Here is a 24,475-nt window from a genome sequence, read left to right as displayed (position 1 = left end):
CCTTTTTATTCTGAATTTTACTTGGGCTAAGGACTTGGGAGCTTAACAGTGGTTAGAGACTTCAAATAGGTCTTATGAGTGTTAGGTCTGTAGGGAAGTCCCAAGCCAAACACCATGAACATTGACAAATTTCTGTTTTAGTTCAGTTGCATTTACATGATGAATTGTCAAATAAAAGGGTGTGAATATGACAGCTTAGTTTCACATTAATCAGATCCCGCTTTATTGCCATTACAAAAACTTCTGGGGTCATGATCTTGGGGGGCTGTGATTCTGAATCTCATAAATATGGTTTTATAATGTCTATGTGAAATTATTAATATTAATTGTTTGTGGTTTTCCCTTCGTGTTAAATTCTCCGTTGCTGTTTGTGGTTTATTCTGAATTCTGTGGTTAGATTTCACGGTGTTCCTGAGATTGTGCATGAGATGGATTTTTGAGTTGTTCTGTACCATCTTGAGAGGCAGAAATACTTAGTATGTAATCTTTTCCTTTTGTGCCCCTAAGTTTTCCTCTGTGGGGATTTGTTGGACCACTTTTTTTTTCACTTTCTTAATCTAAGGCTCCGTTTCCTTTTGTAAAGCAAAGATAATAGCAGTACTTACTTTATAGTGTTGCTATGAAGATTAAATATGCTAATGTTTGTAAGGGGATGAACCTGGTGTATGGCATTAAGTGCTAAGTAAATGTCATCCACAAAAACCTTTGGTACTCTCAGAATTAGGTAGGCTATAGCAAAGCTCATAATCATTTTAATTTGCCAATGTGCCCCTTTGTGTTTCCATACCTTTTTTTTTTTTTCACTCAACAATGCTTAGCCCTGGACCTCAGCATCAGGTAATAAATAGCAACCCCTGAAAGGTCCATTAATTTTTAGAGGCCATGTATGCACCATTGAGTAAACTGGCTCTCTTGGTTCTCTGACTGATAACCTGGAAGAGTTAACACTTTTTTTTTTTCCAAAAGGGGAAAGTGGTTTATTCCTTTCTCACTACTATTTTTAGACCCATTAAGCTCTATGTAATCGTAAGGTTTCCATGGCTGCTTTGAGGAATACAATATATTTTTTATTTTCCCTTCAAAGGGCCTATTACAGCTCTATCACTGAGTTGTTTGTTGTTTGCTCTCCATCAGAGAGAGTAATTCCAGAAAGGTTAACAAAGTCCTTTCTCTGTCTCTCATATTGCCTTTCTATTATCTGACTTAACATTTACTGATTATGAAAAAGTTAAATCACAAAAGAGTTTAATAAAATATCTCAATAAAAGAATTAGATAAGATGAAAAACATAGCATCTGTCAAAGGCTTAAAGGGCATCTTGGATTTTTTTCCCCCCATGTACACAGCTAAAAGAAATACCAGTTTTCATGATAACTCCTGGATTGTGATTAGAAAGGAGGAGGAGAGAAAGGGAAAGGAATTGTCCTTCAGGTGGATTGAACTTTCAAGATCCCTGGTCTGCCATATTGCTGGCAATGAAATTTATGAAACCAAAAAGGCAAATTGCTTATGAATTTTAATAACTTTTGAAGATTAAATACTAAACATGGGGTGTAGTCTGTCTGCCTGTGTATTTTAATGGGTAATATTTCTTTCTTACTTCCTCTCTCTTTTCACCTGTGAAATAATGGGGGAATCTTCTCACAAATTCACAGCCCTTCAGCAGGATGGGTCTGTTGACCACAGCTAGTAAAGGCCTAGCATTTAGTAGTTCACCTTGTCTCCCTTTGTGTTACTCACTGATTTTTATCAGAGTGGACAATTGTCCTGTAGGTAATGAACTCACACCCAGATTTCTAGGTACAGTTTTACCAGTGACCTTCATCTTACAGCTCTTTTGTACAAAAACTTCAGGATTAATATGATGCTTCTGGTGTACCATGGGTGGAAGAGGAACTTACTTTGGGTCCACTAGATTAAAACCCCAGGACTTCTGAATGATATCAAGGGAGGTCACTTGTCAATGCCGATTATGATTTTACATACAAAAACTTTGATATGCAGTTAAAACATGCTAAATCTTGGAGAACCCAACCCCTTGAAGACTGCTACAAGCAGAGGATATTGTGACATGTCTGCAGAAGGTTTTTCCCAAGGTTCTCCATTACTCTGGAAAATGCTTATTGTATTTTATTTTGGTCTTTTCTAGTTACACCTGATCTTGGTGAGGTTTCTTTTCCTCTGCTCCTGGCCAGGCTGCCATGCTCTACATCATTAACCCTAAACTCTGGGGAACTGATCCCCTGACAGCCTCTTTGATATTAGATTAGATCCCTTCCAGGCTGCATTTAATTGACTGAGTTCCTAGGGGGAATACCTGTTTCCCTTTTCCTCTCTCTATTTTACTTGGCCACTCTTTAATAGGTGGCTTGCAAATTCACTGTGCCTCCGTGAAGAAGGAAGTGTGACAGATAAAACAAATGCCTGCGATTCTGAATTCTCCTTTTTTTCCTCTTCTAATAACATGTGTACAGTTAGACCTGTCAATGAGCATCTTTGTTCTTTTTGAATCCTCTTCCTCCAAGTAATAAGAAAGTGACTTCTTTCTTTTCTCTTATGTCCTTTGCGTTGCACCTTATCTATTTTTCTGAAAATGAAAGATGAGAGTACTGGTAATTAGAACACCAGTTCTTTTTTCTTGGCTCAAATGTCTTCACTTCTGTTTTTAAACTTTTAAAATCTTTTCCTTTTTTAAAAAATGAATCTTATAGTGTTAACATTTTTGCCCATCTTTCATTTTTTTGCAATGATCAAAAAAATTAAAGCCTCTTTGTTTCCCTCAAAATATAAATATAATATTTGCTCAGTCTCAAAGATTCTAACATTATAGAAATATGTAATAAGGAAAATAAAAGATGCTCATAATAATAACACTCTTTTTCCTTCCCCAAAACTTAATCTTTATTTTTTGATGTCTAATCTTCCTGATTCATGTGTGTGTGTGTATACATTACTATATATTACATACTATATATTACATATATAGTATAATTGATTTTCAATGGTAATAATACCACCTTCCAACAAATTAAAATAATTTTGGGGGGGCGCTGGTAGTTAAAATTCATGCTTACTGCTCTCTAAGACATAACTGGAGGCTTTTAAGCATACTCTCTAGAGTCTAGTTTGAATTGAACATTTATAATTGGTTGAAATATTTAAAAATCTGGTCAGATCATTGAAACCCCTCTTTCTAAGTCCCTTCCATTTCCCAGTGGAGCTCTGAGATGTTATACATGTTCTCTGATGTCATAAACTGCTGATGTCAGCCACTTTGTTCTCTGTCCTTGTCCCTCATTCTGTCTGGTGTATCTCCCTTTGATAGCTCAGGGTTGAGACCAAACCAATTGTTGAGTTTGAACTTTGCTCTTTACTACCTGTATCGCCCTGGGAACATGTCCTGATGTACAAAATGGGAAGAGTGCCAATTATTGTGGTTGTTAATTATGGAATTTTTCATTGGGTCTGAATAATCACAATTCAGAGTTTATGAGAGACCCATTTGCAAAGCACTAGTTCATCTTCTCCTTCAGGAAGAAACAGAGCTTTGAGGTAGAGATAAGTTGGGCAATGATTAGGTACACCTCTCAACTCCCCAAACTGTGTTTCACCCTGAAACCAAACTGAAACCATACTTTGCCTCTATACCATGCCCAGTGTTATGATAAATTTCTTTTATAATTTATTTTTTTCTCCTCATACAAGAAAATGAATTAGTCATACTTCAGGTCCAGGGCTTTTGATGGTGACTTTCAGATATGCCAGTGAATTAAAAATAATTTTGTGCCAGGCAATAGAATACTGCCAGAGTGATGCTCTCATTTAGTTGTTTTTTTTTCCTGATTCTCTAAAGATAAAGTAGCTGAGACAATAATGCCAGCCTCTCTTTTCTCCTGGGTCTTAGGATGAAATAAGAATTCAATAACCCCATGAAGAATTTTCCCTACCCTTCTTTCTGGTGTGTAGTTACTGGAGGAAAGGCACAGGTACAAGCTGGTTCTGCTCAAGTGGACGTAGATTGTGAGAGGCCCTTCAAATTCTTTGAACTCTAGATACAGAGTAGAGCTTTTGAAATACGTATTACATCTACTGCATCAAGAAAAAGTCCCAAGACCCAGTAGTATCTTAATATCATTTGGATACTAAATCTGTTATTCAAGTCCTTTAGCTCCTCCAGGGATGCAAATATGTTTCTAGAAAAATCATAACATCAGGCACACTGTAAGCTATATCTATCCCAAAGCATGACATGCACGGTTCTTGAAACCAAAGATGGACAAATAGGTGAAGGGAGCTTGGAGATTGGTGATATTACCGTCTTTTTTCTCCTTTGTTCTTACACAGCAAATAAATGTGCTCTGTGTGTGTGTGTGTGTGTGTGTGTGTGTGTGTGCGTGTGTGTGTGTGTCTGTGTCCCTGTCCCATTTAAAAAGTCTTAATTTGCACAAAGCATGTGGGTTAGCCAAGAAAAGTTAAGAGTGGTGGGAAATGAATGGAGTTAGCCCATACAAGTCATTCTACAACACCTGTAGTACCTTGTACCTGTAAACACTTAGAAAATGATTGCTCTCATGATGGTGGATGGTTCTGGCATCTTTCAGAGGATTCTTGTTTCCTTATTCATATCCTTTTCCTGCTTTTTTAAATGATCCTTGTCACTCCATTACACTGTAAGCTATCACTGTCTTCATCTGTGGTGACCTCTTTATTCCCAAAGCCAATGGTATTGAGTCTTTTGAGGTGGGGAGGAGAGGAATGCTGTGTTCACAAGAATTAACCCTTTTAATTTGGTTCTTCAAAAGTTGCAACTTTTGATTTTGCCCTTTAAATTTTTTTTTTTTTAAATTTTTTTTTTTTAACGTTTTATTTATTTTTGAGACAGAGAGAGACAGAGCGTGAACGGGGGAGGGGCAGAGAGAGAGGGAGACACAGAACCGGAAGCAGGCTCCAGGCTCTGAGCCATCAGCCCAGAGCCTGACGCGGGGCTCGAACTCGCAGACCGCGAGATCGTGACCTGAGCTGAAGTCGGATGCTCAACCGACTGAGCCACCCAGGCGCCCGCCCTTTAAATTTTTAATTGTCCCTAAACTTGAAAAAATTTGAGAATAAATCATTTTAGGGATTCTGTTGGAGGGTAATTCAAATAGCATTCACCCAATTTCATATTTAACATTCTTTACCTGTTTATGCTAATCAGAGCCTAAAGATTGGGTTAAACAACCTAGCTCTTTTTTACTTTTGGATGACTTTATAATTTATTAAAATTTGTTACTGTCATGTCTATTATATGCCAGGTATTCTTATAACATTGAGAAAATATAATTTCCATGCCTTAATGAAGTGCTTACATCAGTGGGAGAAATAGAAAATAGAGTTTCAAGTGAAGGAAACAAAGTACAGGACCAAGCCAGGAATTAGTCTGGAAGGCCAGGGAGACTGGATAAGACTGAGTAGAGAGCATGATGGCCCAGAAGAAACCAGAGTGGTAGCCACAAACCAGAGTGTAGAGAGCTCTGTAGACCATGGCATAGAATATGGATCCTAAACTTACTGAGGACCAGAACCTTATTTAAGAATTCCTATACCAAAGTTATAAGAAGAATTTGCCTCATTGTCACTTCTTTCTGGAGATCTATTAGGGCTTCTCATATGATACCATATTTTATTCATTATGAGATGAAATTTTAAAAATAATTTTTATACCTCTGAATCTGAGATATGACCAGTAATTGAGAATGTCTTAGCATAGTGTCTTAGTTTATTTGATATCATTTGTCATTCCTAATGGTAAATAAAATAGTGGAGCATCTTATAATTGTGGATATCTTTGATTTGCTGAAATATGGTGTGTCCAGCTTTCTTAAGTGGTTTACAGTTGACCTTTCTTTCATCTCCCTAGCCTCTTGGTGACCTTATAGAATAGAGCCACCATCAGAAGCTTTTGAGTATTAAGGCATTTTCTTATAGTGAGAATGCCTTTCAACCACACATACTTGAGAATCAGTCCTCCTAATTGTACATTTTCATGATGATTGATTGGAAATAGGAATGTAGCTCATAGCTTTGGGGTACAGTTTGTCACATGCAGAGCTAAGTGGGCCACAAAGTTAATGGATCCATTACTCTGACTTTGTTGTTAGTTTGCACTACCTGATCTAAGCAGATACATGATGTGTGGGTTTGGCATATTTTCTGAGTTTGTATTTAACTTTGATGATTCTTGTAGTCCCTCATGAGGTTTTGAAACCATGTTCAGGATCCTGTTTTTTGCGACTGAACCTGTTGAGTTCCTCTATTAAAAATAATTGGTCACTTTCTTTCTATGCTGTAGATTCTGAGTGCCTTGAGGGCAGGGACTATACCATTCATTTCTGTATTTTTAGTGCCTACGAGAATGCCTTGCTCATGGTAGATATTCAATAAAAATGGATTAAATGGATGAGAGGACTCAGTTCATGACTTCTTATAGCTTATCGTCTTAAGGCTAGCTTACTTCTTAATATATTGAAAACTTAAAGATATTCCTAGTTTAGTAGGGCCAAACATATATGTGCTACATCTCACAGATAAAAATAAAGTGGCTCTCTTTATGATACTTACAACTGTTCTTACCTTATTCTTGGAGTCCAATTTCTGCTGACAACAAAATATTTAAACTTCATGTTTAAAATTAATCTCTTCAGGTATAAAACCATCTTTGGGTAAATAGCTCAGAGTTCAGGAACTTATCAAATCTATTTTTTCTTCTTTAAATGTTTTTGCATAATAAAAGTTTATATCTTTTTTTCTTCTTTTTATTTTTAATTTTATTTTTTAAAATTTATATCCAGATTAATTAACATATAAGGCAACAATGATTTCAGGAGTAGATTCCTTAATGCCCCTTACCCATTTAGCCCATCTCCCCTCCCACAATCCCTCCAGTAACCCTCAGTTTGTTCTCCATATTTATGAGTCTCTTCTGTTTTGTCCCCCTCCCTGTTTTTATATTATTTTTGTTTCCCTTCCTTATGCTCATCTGTTTTGTCTCTTAAAGTCCTCAGATGAGTGAAGTCATATGATTTTTGTCTTTCTCTAACTAATTTCACTTAGCATAATACCCTCCAGTTCCATCCAGGTAGTTGTAAATGGCAAGATCTTATTCTTTTTGATTGCTGAGTAATACTACATTGTATATATATACCACATTTTCTTTATCCACTCATCCATCGATGGACATTTGGGCTCTTTGCATACTTTGGTTATTGTTGAGAGTGCTGCTATAAACATGGGGGTGCATGTGTCCCTTCGAAACAGCACACCTGTATCCCTTGGATAAATGACTACTAGTGCAATTGCTGGGTCATAGGGTAGTTCTATTTTTAGTTTTTTGAGGAACCTCCATACTGTTTTCCAGAGTGGCTGCACCAGCTTACGTTGCCACCAACAATGCAAAAGAGATTCTCTTTCTCCGCATCCTCGCCAACATCCGTTGTTGCCTGAGTTGTTCATGTTAGCCATTCTGACAGGTGTGAGGTGGTATCTCATTGTGGTATTTATTTGTATATCCCTGATTGATGAGCGATGTTGAGCATTTTTTCATGTGTCGGTTGGCCATCTGGATGACTTCTTTGGAGAAATGTCTATTCATGTCTTTTGCCCATTTCTTCACTGGATTATTAGTTTTTTGGGTGTTGAGTTTGATCAGTTCTTTATAGATTTTGGATACTAACCTTTTATCTGATATGTCATTTGCAAATATCTTCTCCCATTCCATCGGTTGCCTTTTAGTTTTGCTGATTGTTTCCTTTGCTGTGCTTTTTTTCCTTCACTTTTTATTTTGATGAGGTCCCAGTAGTTCATTTTTGCTTTTGTTTCCCTTGCCTCCAGAGACGTGTGTAGTAAGAAGTTGCTGCGGGCAAGATCAAAGAGGTTTTTACCTGCTTTCTCCTTGAGGATTTTGATGGCTTCCTGTCTTACATTGAGATCTTTCATCCATTTTGAGTTTATTTTTGTGTACGGTTTAAGAAAGTGGTCCAGGTTCATTCTTCTGCATGTCACTGTCCAGTTTTCCCAGCACTGCTTGCTGAAGAGACTGTCTTTATTCCATTGGATATTCTTTCCTGCTTTGTCAAAAATTAGTTGGCCATATGTTTGTGGGTCCATTTCTGGGTTCTGTATTCTGTTCCATTGATCTGAGTGTCTGTTCTTGTGCCAGTACCATACTGTCTTGATGATTACAGCTTTGTAGTATTGTTTGAAGTCTGGGATTGAGATGCCTCCTGCTTTGGTTTTCTTTTTCAAGATTGCTTTGGCTATTCGGGGTCTTTTCAGGTTCTGTACAAATTTTAGGATTATTTGTTCTAGCTCTGTGAAGAATGCTGGTGTTATTTTGATAGAGATTGCATTGAATATGTAGATTGCTTTGGATAGTATCGACATTTTAAGAATATTTGTTCTTCCTATCCAGGAGCATGGAATCTTTTTCCATTTTTGGTGTCTTCTTCAATTTCTTTCATAAACTTTCTATAGTTTTCAGGGTATAGATTTTTCACCTCTTTGGTTAGATTTATTCCTAGGTATTTTATGGTTTTTTGTGCAACTGTAAATGGGATCGATTCCTTGATTTCTCTTTCTGTTGCTTCATTGTTGGTGTGTAGGAATGCAACCGCTTTCTGTGCGTAGATTTTATATCCTGAAATTTTGCTGAATTCATGAATCAATTCTAGCAGTTTTTTGGTGAATCTTTTGGGTTTTCCGTATAGAGTATCACGTCATCTGCAAAGAGTGAAGGTTTAACTTCCTCCTGGCTGATTTGGATGCTTTTTATTTCTTTGTGTTTCTTTGTGTCTAATTGCTGACGCTAAGACTTCCAATACTATGTTGAATAACAGTGGTGAGAGTGGACATGCCTGTCTTGTTCCTGACCTTAGGGGGAAAGCTCTCAGTTTTTCCCCATTGAGGATGATATTAGCGTTGGGTCATTCATATGTGGCTTTTATGATCTCGAGGTATGCTCCTTCTGTCCCTACTTTCTTGAGGGTTTTTATCAAGAAAGGATGCTGTATTTTGTCAAATGCTTTCTCTGCGTCTATTGAGAGGATCATATGGTTCTTGTCCTTTCTTTTATTGATGTGATGAATCACATTAATTGTTTTGTGGATACTGAACAAGCCCTGCATCTTGGGTATAAATCCCACTTGGTCGTGGTGAATAATTTTTTTAATGTATTGTTGGATCTGGTTGGCTAGTATCTTGTTGAGGATTTTTGCACTCATGTTCATCAGGGAAATTGGCCTATAGTTCTCCTTTTTAGTGGGGTCTCTGTCTGGTTTGGAATCAAGGTAATGCTGGCTTCATAGAAAGAGTTTGGAAGTTTTCCTTCCATTTCTATTTTTTGGAACAGTTTCAAGAGAATAGGTGTTAACTCTTCCTTAAATGTTTGGTAGAATTCCCCTGGAAAGCCATCTGGCCCTGGACTCTTGTTTTTTGGCAGATTTTTGGTTACTAATTTGATTTCCTTACTCGTTATGAGTCTCTTCAAATTTTCTATTTCTTCCTGTTTCAGTTTTAGTAGTGTATATGTTTCTAGGAATTTGTCCATTTCTTCCAGATTACCCATTTTATTGGCATGTAATTTCTCATAATATTCTCTTATTATTGTTTTTATTTCTATTGTGTTGCTTGTGATCTCTTCTCTTTCATTCTTGATTTTATTTATTTGGGTCCTTTCCTTTTTCTTTTTGATCAAACTGTCTAGTGGTTTATTAATTTTGTTAATTCTTTCAAAGAACCAGCTTCTGGTTTCATTGATCTGTTCTATTGTTTTCTTGGTTTCGATAGCATTAATTTCTGCTCTAATCTTTATTATTTCCTGTCTTCTGCTGGTTTTGGGTTTTATTTGGTGTTCTTTTTCCACTCTTTAAGGCATAAGGTTAGGTTGTGTATCTGAGATCTTTCTTACTTCTTTAGGAAGGTCTGGATTGCTGTATACTTTCCTCTTATGACCGCCTTTGCTGCGTCCCAGAGGTTTTGGGTTCTAGTGTCATCATTTTCATTGATTTCCATATACTTTTTAATTTACTCTTTAACTGCTTGGTTAGCGCATTCACTATTTAGTAGGGTGTTTTTCCGTCTCCAAGTATTTGTAACCTTTCCAAATTTTTTCTTGTGGTTGATTTCGAGTTTCATAGCTTTGTGGTCTGAAAATGTGCACAGAATGATCTCAATCTTTTTGTACTTACTTAGGGCTGATTTGTGTCCCAGTATATGGGCTATTCTGGAGAACCTCTATGTGCACTGGAGAAGAATGTAGATTCTGCTGCTTAAGGATAAAATGTTCTGAATATATCTGTTAAGTCCATGTGGTCCAGTGTGTCATTCAAAGCTCTTGTTTCCTTGTTGATTTTTTGATTAGATGATCTGTCCATTGTTTGTGAGTGGGGTGTTGAAGTCTCCTACTATTATGGTATTACTATCGATGAGTTTCTTTATGTTTGTGATAAATTGACTTATATATTTGGGTTTTCCCACATTTGGTGCATAAATGTTTACAATTGTTAGGTCTTCGTCGTGGATAGACCCTTGATTATGATATAATGCCCTTCTGCATCTCTTGATACAGTCTTTATTTTAAAGTCTAGATTGTCTGTTGTAAGTATGGCTACTCTGGCTTTCTTTTGTTGACCATTAGCATGATAGATGGTTCTCCATCCCCTTATTTTCAATCTGAAGGTGTCTTTAGGTCTAATGTGGATCTCTTGTAAACAGCATGTAGATGGATCTTGTTTTCTTATCCATTCTGTTACCCTATGTCTTTTGATTGGAGCATTGAGTCCAATGACGTTTAGAGTGAGTACTGAAAAATATGAATTTATTGCCATTATGATGTTTGTAGAGTTGGAGTTTCTGGTGGTGTTCTCTGGTCCTTTCTAATCTTTTGTTGCTTCTGGTATTTGTTCATATATATACATATATTTTATTTATTTATTTATTTATTTATTTTTCATCTTTTCTCCCCTCAGAAAGTCCCCCTTAAAATTTCTTGCAGGGCTGGTTTAGTGGTCACACACTCCTTTAATTTTTATTTGTCTGGGAAACTTTTTATCTCTCCTTCTATTTTGAGCGACAGCCTTGCTGGATAAAGAATTGTTGGCTGCATATTTTTTCTGATTCAGCACATTGAATATATCCTGCCACTCCTTACTGGCCTGCCAAGTTTCTGTGGATAGGTCTGCTGCAAACCTGATCTGTCTTCCCTTGTAGGTTAGGGACTTTTTTCCCTTGTTGTTTTCATGATTCTCTCTTTGCGTGAGTATTTTGTGAATTTGACTATGATATGCCTTGTTCATGGTCAGTTTTTATTGAATCTGATGGTGGGGGGAGGTCCTCTGTGTTTCCTGGATTTTGATGTCTGTGTCTTTCCCAAGGTTAGGAAAGTTTTCCACTATGATTTCCTCACATAACTCTTCTATCCCTATTTCTCTCTCTTCTTCTTCTGGGACCCCTATGATTCTGATGTTGTTCGTTTTTAATGAGTCACTGTTTGCTCTTATTCTTAAATCATGCTCTTTTGCCTTAATCTCCCTCTTTTTTTCTGCTTCATTATCCTCTATAAGTTTGCCCTCTGTGTCGCTGATTCTCTGTTCTGCCTCGTCCATCCTTGCCACCGCTGCATCCATCCATGATTGCAGCTCAGTTATAGCATTTTTAATTTCATTCTGGCTATTTTTTACTTCTTTTATCTCTGCAGAAAGGGATTCTAATCTATTTTCAACTCCATTTAGTATTCTTATTATCATGATTCTAAATTCTGTTTCAGACATCTTGCTTGTATCTGTGTTGGTTAAATCCCTGGCTGTCGTTTCTTCGTGCTCTTTCTTTTGGGGTGAATTCCTTCGTTTCATCATTTTGAAGGGAGAAAAGGAATTAATGAGGTAGAAAAATTGAAATTAAAAAAATGAAAATTAAAAATTGAAAACACACACACACACAAACACACACACAAATTGAATCGATGATGCTAGATCCTAGGTGTGTTTTGGTCTGGGTGTTGAAAATGGTTTGACAGATTAGAGAGAAAAAAAAGGGGGGGGAGAAAAAAAAGGAAATTGTTTGAGAATTTGAAAAAATGAAAACACTGAAGTAGACTAAAATGAGATGATGGGAGTAAAATAGAATTTGAATAAATATACCCAAAAGTAAAGAATATAGTCGAAAAAAAATTCAAAGAAAAATATTTTTAATAAAAATTGAAAATAAAAATAAATTTTTTCTCTTTCTATATTCAAGAAAAAGAAAAACAAAAGGGAGAAAAAAAGAAGGAAAGAAAATTGAATAGATGGACTGGCTAACAGACTGAAATACGACTGAAATTATTTCATTTTCTCCTAGAAGTCTAATTATGAAGCTCTTTATAATCCATAAACTAGGCAGGTGGTAAGATTTGTGTTCTTGAAAAGCGAGGTTGGCCCAGTTGGGTGGGGCTTAGTGTAACGGATTCTTTCTCCACTAGATGGCGCTGCTAGCCTACTGGGGTGGATTGTTGTGGTGCTTGTAGGTGCGTATGCACATGCATGGGAGTGGTGAAAATGGTGTCACCCAGCTACTCAGTCTCTGGTATTGGAACTCTCTTCTCCCTGATCAGCAATTGCTCACCTGTCCTTCATCTTTGGCTTTCATCCACTCCTTGCTTCCCCGCTCTCTGTGACCAAGCCCCAGGCAGCACCTCCCTCCTGAGTTTTGTCTCAGATGTGGCTGCCTCCCCTGGTCCCCCACTTCTGAGGTACTGTGGTCTTGATCCTCTCTGCCCCTCTGCGGAGGGTCTCACCGAGCAATGGCTGGGTGCTGGCCACACCCATGAACGTTTGTGGGACTGTGCTGCTGCCCATGCCCAGAGACTGCGGCTAGGTGCCAACCCGGCCCAGAAAAATTTTGCGAGACAGTGTAGAAGCAGCATTTCAGGGATTATGAAAAATCAAAACACACATCTAACACCAGGCTTCACCCCCAACGACCTTGTTCCAGCACCAGTGAATGTGGCCGTTCTCCGGGGTCTGCTGGGCCCAGGTGGCCTCATAGCCTCTACCAAATACCCTTCCAGCCGTGGAACCACTTCTCCCTGTGTGGCCCAAGAACCTCCAGGACCCACTCTGCTCCTGGGGATTTGCCCTTTCTACCAGAGCACCGCCAGGTATCGAGCTGCAGAGTTTCACACTCTGTGCTCCCCTGTTACAGTCTTAATGGAATTTAAAACCTCTCCTTTCTCCTTTCTATTTTCTCCCTTTTTAGTTCAGTCCCTGCAACTGTTTCCAATTTTCTATTTTCTCTCCAGTTGCTTTTGGGGAGGGGTGCTTTTCCCGTATTCTCCCTTCCCATCCTGTCCTCTCTCCACACACACAAAAGCGGCTCCCTGCCCTCCACGGCTTCCCCCTCCCCCATTTCACCTCTCTGTGCCACGTACGTGCTGAATTTTGTGGTTCAGGTTGTGCAGATTGTTGTGTTAATCCTCAGATCAGTTTTCTAGGTGTGCAGGATGGTTTAGTGTTGGTCTGGCTGTATTTCATGGATGTGAGACACACAAAAAACTTCTATGCTGTCCGCCATCTTGGCTCCTCCCCTCTTAAAATTTTTTTTGATGCTAATTTATTTTTGAGAGAAAGAGAGAGACAGAGTGTGAGCGGGGGAGGAGGAGAATGAAAAGGAGACACAGAATCAAGAGCAGGCTCCAGGCTCTAGGCTGACAGCACAGAGCACACACAGGGCTCAAATCCATGAGCCATGAGATCATGACCTGAGCTGAAGTTGGACACTTAACTGAGCCACCCAGGCACCCCTACTCTGTTTTTCCTTCTTAAGCAGCCTTTTTTCTTCTTTCTTAAGATGACATCATAGGGGAAGTGACTCAAATGCTATACTCTGTGTCTTAGCTGGCCTCCAATGAGATGTTAGTACATCAGTTTACTGGGTGTCTGGGCAAGTGATATTTAGGCATGTTTTGGTTTTTTAGGGATGTCCTAGTGGTCCCAAAGTGCCATGGTGTGAGGTGTTCTGAGACAAAGAGGCCATGCATATGTATTCTAGTTGATATGAACTGTAGCTGACTTCTCCAGTTGATAGCTACCACTGACATCCAGACATCTGAGTCTTCAAACACTTCTAGACCTCATCTCTCAAGTCTGCCAGCAGAGACTTCAGCCAACAGGGGGCAGAGCCAAATTGGCAATGTTGTGTCCTGTTTCTGACCTGCACAATACATGAACATAATATGTGGTTGTTTTATGCCGCTGAGTTTTGGAATAATTTTTTATGTAATCTTAGTTATGCAACCCTTTCTCCCTGCTCATTCCTCTACCTCCTTCTCTTCCTTCAAAATATAAATTTCTTCAAAGATTCAGAGTATTTGATAGTCTTAAAAACAAGGAGTATTTTTTCAAGACCATAATTAATGAGTGTTTTAATTATGGGGTGCTTTGAAAATCTGTGTTATGAAAAAGCATTCACTTTTTTTTAAAGACTTTTGTTAGAGCCAAATTATATGAATTTTTTTTTTTTTTTTTTAAAGCTCAGGACAATTCCACCAGCCTCACCCCAGGCCAAAAGCTATTTTCATTAGAGAAAAAAAATGTTTTTCATTTCCTCAAATGGTAATATGTGCACCCAAGTAAGTACAAAGTTGAAAGTCAAAAGTTGTGATACAGCTGGCTGCATTACTTGATCTCTATCTGAATGTTAGTTGCATGATTATTGGAGTTCGTTGTCACAGCAGGGTGGGGAGAGGACATGGCAGCATCAAAAGGAAATTACATTTGCTAAAAAATATGGGTGAAAATGTCTTCAGCAATTACCACAGGTCATCTATGCTGCACAGAGCAAATGCAGGGAAAAAGGGCTTCCTGCAGGAAAGAGCAGACAGGAGGATTAGAATTGGGCTATTGTACTGTGCGGAATCAAAAGGGCCCCCCTATGATGCAGGCTGGGAGTAAACAGCGATATTAGTATAATGGGCTGTAATAAATTACTGGTGGTTTTAAGATTTCTGTTTCATTCTTTCAGGTCAGCAAAAATGCCATCATCTTTCCTTGCTTTGTGTCATCTGCACTACCCTTTTAGACCCAGATGATTCCCATTCTATTCCAGCTGGCTGCCTTCAGATTTTTGAATTAGCACTCAGTATATTTTAATTCAATTTGGAAACTAATGGATGCCTGAACTTATTTAGCCCATCCATTCAAGCATCCTGAAGTGCAATTCTGATTGAGGCAATTTTTCTAATTACAATTTTAATTCTTCATTTTTCTATCTCTCAAAAAATTAAACTCTGCTCTATTGGCGACTGTAAAACTCTAAGTAAGCAGTATAGGAAAGTAGACTCTAAGTGGTTCTTTCAAATTTTTTTCTGGTAAAGTGGAAATATAAATATTAAATAATGTTAGATTTATGTCAGTTGTAACAGTCTTGTGTATAACTCAGCTTCTTTTTACTTCCTTTATGGGTGTCTCAAGGTCAAATTGTGGTTTTCCACCAGAAAAAACAAGTGAAATAAAGACCTAAATTTACATGGTTAACCTATCAGAGAGGTGTTTCTCTTGTCACCTGGTTTCTAGGGATTTTAAAGGGGTTCATATATTTACATTTTAAGGACAAATTCAGCATCTTTCTGCTTCAATAAGCTAACTATGTATACTCCATGTCCTTTGTTTTGCTTTTTGAAAAGCTTTATTCACAGTGGGCGAGAGATGCTAGAAGCCAAAACAGAAAGTGAGATGCTGTTCTCTACACAACAACAGCAACAAAACGTTATTTTCCTGTGTGTTAGCAAGGGTAAAGTATCTGGCTGGTCTTAGTTGAGCCATGTTTAGTCAACTAGAGTGTATGGTGGTGCTCTTTTCTGGTATGCTCACCAAACTTTTCCTCTCTACTTTTTGGGTAGTTCATCAAGGGTCCTGAAAAAAGGAGTGGCTGCAATCATGGTCAGGCCTTGGTTCCCTGGCAGCAGAAATTAGTCCTAAGTATGGGCTCATGAACCATGCAAAGACAAGCAGAGTCCTTCAGTGATATTGCTACACAGACCCTGGGAGAAAGAGGCTCACATCTTCTGATAAGGGCACTTGTTTTTTCTATGGTTTCCGTGTTTCCTGCCATTCTAACTGTAGAAGAAATGACACATAAATGCAAAGAGAAATGATGTGGCGATGATAGAAGATGGGTACAGAAGGAACAGGTGTGTCTCAGCAGCATGGAGTTCTTCATTTTTTCCCCACAGGTCCTACATTTTTGCAGCCTTTCCATTAGTTTTGCAGTGTACTCCAGTATTCAGCTACATTACCAACATGTTTCTCTTTTGCAAAGGTTAGCCTGAGTTGTGTTTCTGTGACTTGAAACAAAGTCAGTTTTAAATTGGCTTGCACAGGAAGGGGGATGTTTGTGGGTGTGCATTTCCCTCTATCATCAGTGATAAAAGGGAGTGGCCACTCCTGTTACCTTTTTTTTTAGTACTCTTATCCTCTTTCTAGAATTTAATTCAAGGGGTCTTTATTAATCTACTATGTACTATTTGCTGAAGTTGCAAAGACCAATAAGAAATGCATTCTACTCTTTAGGAGCACACAGACTCTTTACGGAGACTGACCTGTAGATAACCACAAAATAAGCCATGTTACCTAAAATATTCTGCAGAGCACTAGCCATACAAATTATTTTGTGAAGAATGGTATTCCTGGCTTCAAGACTTTCATGACTATACAGATTTGGAAAATATATTAAACTATAATATCTTTTTAAGTTTCACAGTGCATATAAGACCTCAGAAATATTATAGAAATGCTACCTCTTTAGCTAAATATTTCACAACTTAATGAAAATGAAAAAACCCTTGGTCCCTAAATGACCTATTGATATTCCATGCGACTAGAGCTCCTCAGAAAGTATTTGAATAGAGATAGCTATGGGAGAGTGGAGATGGGAGAATTAATTCGCCTTTTGAGGGGATGGAAATGGCTTCAGAGAGGAGGTACGAATTTGAATTGGGCCTTAATGAGTGACTTCACCAGCTCAGCAAAGGGAAAGGGTATTCTGGAAAAAGTTACAAGGTGTGAAAAGGCAGAGATATAAAAATAAAACTATGGTTTACTGGGAATATATAACATCCCACAGGATTCCAAAGGGTACAGAATGGAATAATAACATGAAGGAGATAAGAAAGGAAAGCAAAACTGGGAAATGTAAAGTGTCAGGTTAAGACAGTTGGAGCTCGGGCTATAGTGAAGAGCTACTGAATGTTTTTTCTTCTTTGAGGCATACATTTTATTTCAATCATAATATAGCACTTAAAATTTTGGACATTTCTTTTTTATTATCTAGGGCACTTTTTCCCAATGAAGTATTCAAAATTTTGCTGATTTGCAGAGTGAACAGACCAAAATGGAGGGATCTGGTTTAGAGAGAATGAATTTTGTTTTCTTCTGTTCTCCAAAAGTTTATCCCCTCCACTATTCTATCTTATTTATATAGAGCCTAGTTTTAAATTGGAACATGCTTGGTGATAAACAATTAATACCTTCTGATGTTAACCATTAAGGATATTTGCATTTTAATAAGCTCTATTTAAGATAAAAATTATTGGAAAGTCCCCTCCAATCCATTATACCAGTTTAAATTCCTCTGGACCTGATTTAGAATTCCATCTCCTTCCACTAACATCTTTCTCATCAACTCCAACCCACTCATTCATTTAGTAAGTATTGTCTGAGTGCCTGATGTCTGTTAGAACCTGTTAGGCCCTGGAAATCTGCATTGGGAGAACTCCTGGTCTCCGTGATCTCTGAGTCTAATGGGGAGACAGAGAAGCAGACAAATTCCAATATGATACTATGATTAGGGTGGATATAATACTCTGAGGAGGAGTTAGGTTTATCTACTAGGCTTGTGGTATATACCTCTGCCTTTCTGTTTGTGTGAGAGGTCAAAGCTTCATGACGATTTGACATCTAAAACTGAATGCAAAAGGATGAACAGGAATAATCCAGGCATAGGAAAATGAATGAGTGTGAGGTCATTCTGGGCAGAGAGAAGAGAATGTACTAAAGACCAGACAGGAGACCTAAGTGTTCAGTTTGGCCTTGAATACAGGGAGGGTTTGTAGGAGATTAGGACTGAAGAGGCAGACAGAGAACAAAGGACTCTCATATTACTTAAAGTCATTAGATTTTTATCCTGAAGTCTATGGGGCATCATCAAAGTGGTTTAAGAACTGAATCAATTTGTATTAAAAAATACTAATCCAGGATAAGTATGGGGAGGGGGGCAAGAAAGGAAGCTGCAAAAGCTTTGTGGAAATAGTCAAGGCTAGAGATGTTTGGGCCCCACCCAGGGGAGAGGCAGTGGTGATGGGAAGAATGAGTTGGAGAGAGATGGAGAATGGGGAGAAGATGCGATCTGGTGTTTCGTTGGATACAGAGAAGAGAGTTGTGGAGATCTGAAAGGATTTTTTTGTCCTGTAGTGCCAGTAGTCTTTGAATTTATCAAGTGTCTGAGAAGTAAAAATATTTTCTTATATTCTTCATCTTCCCTCTTTGTCTTCTTTTACCATCTAAGCATAAGCCTCATAGGGAAGAAGTTTATGTTTTAGGTAGCATCACAGAAAGCACATAGTGGATGCTAAAAAGAAAAATAGTGAATACTTATACTTTTTTTCTGGAGAAACAATCATATTTGCTTTCAACTTTTTTGTTGGAGTAAAAGTAATAAGTGCTGTTTGCCACACTGAACTTGGGGAAGGTATTTTTTTTTCTAATTAAGTACAAACTAATAGCATTTAATCAGATAATCGAACTTCTTTATTACTTTATCTGGATGTTTTGTAAGTATTTTTGGTTATTCCATTTTCTCTTCTGGTTGCCCTCTACTGTCAGCTGATGAAGTGCTTTTTCTATTCTCTTACTAATCATTGCTATAATCTCTGGTAGAGTTACCACTTTTCACTTCTAAGGTTCACTCTGTCCTGTGGGAGCAAACTAGGTGTGGAGGATCTGATCTAGGCCTTCTCAAATATAAATGATGAAAAGGAGGGATGCTTTTGGCATATAAGAATACCCTAGGCACAGCTGTGCTGAGCTTTGCGCACTCACTAATCAGAACAGGGGTCTTAGAACCTTCATTGCTGGCTGCTTCCAAAATATATGCCTTGTTATGAAAATCTTGCTAAACAGAGATCCTCGTGTATGGGCAGAAGTGGGAAAGAACGACCTGCCATTTGTTTGGTGCTTGCTATGTGACAGTCACTGTGCCAACCACCTGCTGAATTAGACATCTATTTCCACTTTATAGATGAGCAGAATGATGCTTAGAAATTTAACCATCCTTCCCAAAGCCAGACAGATAGCAAAACAAACAGGATGGGTCTATCCATCCCTTCTTACTGCCTTTATTCTTAGTCTTTGAAGTTGTTAAAATAATCAGATTAGGCCCAAGACAGAGTTGCTCAGGCTAAGCGCCACAATGCAACTAAACATCTGTGCTCTGCTCTCCCAGGAAAGGGAAGCCTAGGTTAACCTGTGAACACGTGCCTGCTCAGCACAAATTACCTGACCCAGTTCTAAGACTTCCCTTTGCTCCATAGAAGGAAAGTAGCCCTACTTTAACCAGCAAATGCCCAGTATAACTTCCTTGTTCTGTGTCACTTTGTCTATAAAAAACTCTCACCTTGTAGAACTTTTCGGAGCTCCTTTCTGTCTGCTAGATTTGACGCTGCCTGATTCATGAACTGCTGAATAAAGCCAATAATATCTGTAAAATTTACTCAGTTGAATTTTGTTCTTTAATACAGTTGATGGGTTAAAACTTGATGCAGATATACTGCCGTGATGGTGCAGCTCCGTGGTGAGGAGAAGGACCCAGGAGAAGATTGAATTGTCCCTTATTCTGTTATGGACATTTTGGAGACTATGATTGGAGTTCTCTCTCTGTTGCCTTCCAGGACTCTTGATTTTGAGCAATTCATGAAAGAACTTGGGCTTTGCTCAGGGTTGCTATTTCTGGTTGTGAGTTGGTGCAGTGTACAGAAGCCATGGGCTAAGAGGGTAGCTGATTATCAGTCCTGAAACAAGGCTGCATTTGCCCAGAGGTGCGTACAGGCTAGCAGATGAGGTAAAATCTTTGGACTAGGTAAAAGCCTCAGTGAGGAAGACTTATCTTTTAGAGGAGTTTAACAACCAGTTGTATTCCCTGCAACATCTTATAGGATCAGTCTTGCCACTTTCTTGGACCAATGTCCTGGGTAAGGAAATGTTTTTCAAGATATTTCGACAGCAAGAATGAGTACTTATAATTTTGAATTTTATAGAATGAAGATTTGATTCCTGGCTCAGCCACTTCCTGATTTTATGACCTGGGGCAAGTTACCTCTATAAAACTGAAATTCTTTGTCTGTGAAATGGAGGTGATGATAGTACCTACCTCAAAGGCTTGTGAAGTTTAAATGATTTAATAGATGCCAAGCTTTTTGGGCAGTATCTGAGAGAGCTCACATTTACTGAGTACTTACCACTGTGACTGTTATTTATCTTTTGTAACTTTTGTCTGCCTCCTGAAAAAGAGCATCACTTGCAAACAGTAAATAAGTTGTCAGTTTTGACTTTTCAGTGTTGGGTGTGGTGTCTGTTTCTCTGTAATACTTTTTTTTTTCTGTTAGCAGGACTTTTTTTTATCACTGAGCCCAAGTTGACTTAAGCAAAACAGTAAAAAAGTTAGGTGTGGGGGGCAGATTGCCGTATTATACAACTAAGCCAGAGCTTCAGATGATGTTGGACTTTGTTTCCATCAGGTAATTCTGTTTTCCTCTCTGTTGGCTTCATGACTAGGCGGGCTTTTCTGCTCTATAGGCTCCATTAGCTCCTGGCTTACATCCTCTTGTTAATCTTTAAATCCAGCAGAAATCTTGTTTTTCTTCCCAAGAAATCTAACAGAAGTCCCCGAACTGAGTCTGTTTGCTTTCTTGGAACATGTGTTTATCCCTGAATCAGACATCCTAGCCACAGTAGGAATGCTTTGATTGGCTAGGTCTGGGACATCTGCCTATTTCTGAAGCCGGGGAAATGGATGGGTCAAACAAACATTCCGAAGGGGAGACAGCTAGTTCCTTAAAGGAAAATGAGAGTGTGTTGCCAGAAGAGAGAAAGGGTATTGGGAAGGCAAAAAATGACACATGTTCATCACATTCCCCTTACTCTTTTATTTTATTTTGGATTTTGAAATCTATAAAAAAATGGACCATCTTATAATAGTAATCCTTTAAACTATAGAAAAGTAATTTAGATTGTAGATTGGGCAATATATAAAGTAGTAGAAGAAATGATGATTTGGGATTTTTCTAATTGTATATGTGCCTTAAATGAGTTGTGTGACCATTGACAAACACTTGTCTTTAGATTGAAGGGGCTGTAAGTATGCTTGCAGCTCTAGTGTTCTATAATGCTCATGAGATAATACCCATTATTGCCAATCACTGTTGGCAATCGCTTTTTCTTTTTCTTTTTTTTCCCGAAAGTGGCGAATGGTATATGTATGCCTTGACAAACTTTCAAATATCATAAAATATTGGATCTGTCACTTAAAAAAAAACCCAGAACACTGATAAAAGATGCTAGCTTTTCTGTAAATTCTTCTAGAATAAAACCCCCAGGTCCTTAATGGAACATGTTATGTTAGAAGAAAGTCAGGTTTCATCTTTTGCTCTTTTCTTTCACCTCTGGTCCCCTTGCCTTCATGTACAAGCAAGAGGAGAGAGGAACTAATATTTGACTAGGATGGAGTAACTCTCAGGGTGACCTTGAAAGTTACATACTGAAGATGTCAGAGCCACTCACCTTGGTTTTCTGAATGACTGTATTGAGTGTGACCTCCCTTGTCCCTCCCCACATCCTCAGTCCCCACCCATCCCAACTGACTTGGAACTGCCATGGATGGTTATGGGAGCATGAAATAATCTGTTGTGTTGAGCCAATAGGCATTTGGTTAATTTCTTACTGTAACCTAACGCAGCCTAATACAAAGTGTTGTGGATTTTGGAAGGGGATAATAATGGTTCCCTGTCACAAACTACAGCTGTACATCTTGGCACACACCGTGTTGTATTTTTATTGGATTTCTTGCCAAGAATTAGAAGAACGTGGCAATTATTTGGCAGAATTAGAAGAACTGGCAATGCTGAGACTTCATTTCCCCATGAAGATAGTTTTCTGGAGCTCAGTAGCAGTTGCCCCTATGGATGCCCCGATGTGCTTAAGCTCTTAAGTTTTCTACAGTCTCCACTCTTGCTTTGTACTCCCTGAACTGGCTGGCTTCACTCACTATTTTTCCTGATCTCTGTAGGTGTTTGAGTTTACACCCCTAATCTAAAGGATGAGCCACCAAATGCTCAGAGGTTGGCACTAAAACTGTAGTGACCCTGAATACAACAACTTGGGAACTTGCCTCACTTAGGAATAAATTCTGCTGTGGTATTCTATAAGTACTATGTGTAAAACATGGCATTTGGGGGAAAAACAGTCTTAATGCTCAGAACAGCTACAGTAAAGAATTTGGTGTGGGTCTTTTCCCAGAATTTTCTATGTCAGAAAATTTGAAAATGGAAATGTGAGTGAGTGATAAAGAAGTTTGTGGTCCCAACCAAACTAAATCTGAGCAGTCTGCCTCATGCTGTAGGCAGGACAAAAGTCAAGGTGTGTGGTGGGCCTTCACTGAGAGGGAATTTCTGTCTCATGATTATATAGCAGGGACAAGTGCCAAGGAACATGTGTTCACTTCTGTACTTTTCCCATGTGAAGGAAAATCACGCTCAGTCCTGCTGCTCCTGGCACACTGAGTTTCAGTTCTTCTTAATTTAAATCCTCTTAAATGTTTGGATAAAAGACTGTAAAAACCCTCAGTCATTTGCCATCAAGAGTACCAAGATGATAGGGAAGAACTAGAAGGGTCCCTTGAGTGGACCACGTTTCTTCCCAGCTACCTGCAAGAAGCATTAACTTTTTCTCAAACTGGGCAATAATCAATAGTAGTGGAGGGGGCAGTGGAGATGGTTCAGAAGAAGCAGCAAGGAGAAAATAACCTTATATATGTTCTCTTGTTGTTTAGATATGGTCTTCTGGTCAGAAAACACTCGGAATTCTGCCTTCCCCGTGTTTCTCCTGTCTCCTTGTCACCTAGACCACTTTTCATTATAATCCCCAGTCTCCGTCTTGGCTTGGCTGCAGGGCTGCGTGCTTGAGCTGTACCACAGAATATCCTGGCAAGCACGCAGAATGTGCTTGTTTGTGTTTGTGTGTGCTTCTCACTTATTACTCTCTTAAATTCAATTAGTGCCCTCATGCCATGGGAGGCCAGTGTGCTCTCTGAGAGCGTGAAGGAAACAGTTCCTTGTCTGTGGCTCTGTCTTGGCATATTCATAGAGTCCTTACCTCCTCCCCAATTTAAATTCAGTCCACAGCAAGGGTCACAAATCAGCAGTTGTTAGAATGTATTATGAAGAAATAAATATTTATCAAATTGCTTTTTGAGAAGGTGAATAATTTAGCAAAAGGAAAAAAAAAAATACCGCTGCCACCACAATAAAATTGTGCTGCTGCTGACTGACAATTTATTTAGTTCCTCTGAGATGCTAGGAGCTGAAGCATGCTTAGTGAATATTGATTAGCTGGATGCAGATAAATTAATTCTTTATAATTCTTGGGTTACTGACTTTTTGCCAATTAAGACCCCAAAATACCATTTAAATGCTCTCACAGTAGTAGCACAGACCCCAGGATTTGCTGATGACCAGTGTTGCTGGTTTGTTACTGCCAACTTATTCTTTAATCACTGTAGAACCATGAGTTTTTGCAGGAGTACTCAAGAGAGGCTTTGCTCTTTAGTCTATATGTGTAAAGCTGTATTCGTCCATGGGGAATGTTTTTCATAACCTGTATTATTGTTATCCTTCCTAATCTTTATTGAGTGCTTGAACTGGGTAAACACCATAATATCTCTTTTATGTAATTGATCTAATATGGTCCTCTTAACAACCGTGTATGGTAGATTTTATTATTTTCCTTTCACTCATTGCAAAACTGATGCTCAGAGAGAGAAAGTTACCTGCCCAAGGTCACACAGCCTGTGAGTGACAAAGCAAAGGCTTGTGTACAGCTCATTCTAATTGCAAAATCTCATTAATACATCTGTATCCACTATCATTTAAGACTTGAGCCACTTATGACTGGCTCTGAAACCGTCTTTCATGAAAGCTCATGATTTGGGGAATCCATAACAGCATCTCTCTTTTCAACAAATGGGAAATAAGTAGAACTTTTCCTAAACCTAAACAGAATCAAGAGGCTCCAGCGACTTCTGTAGGGAGACCTTCACATGTGAACAGAACTAGGCTGCTTATTTAACATTACATCTAACTCACTGGTTGTACGTCAAACACCTACTGCACATTCATGTGTGAGGGTGAAGGCATGAC

The sequence above is a fragment of the Panthera leo genome, chromosome A1 (assembly GCF_018350215.1).
Source record: "Panthera leo isolate Ple1 chromosome A1, P.leo_Ple1_pat1.1, whole genome shotgun sequence".
In the NCBI taxonomy this organism is placed as follows: domain Eukaryota; kingdom Metazoa; phylum Chordata; class Mammalia; order Carnivora; family Felidae; genus Panthera; species Panthera leo.
Note: the sequence above shows the minus strand (reverse complement) of the source record.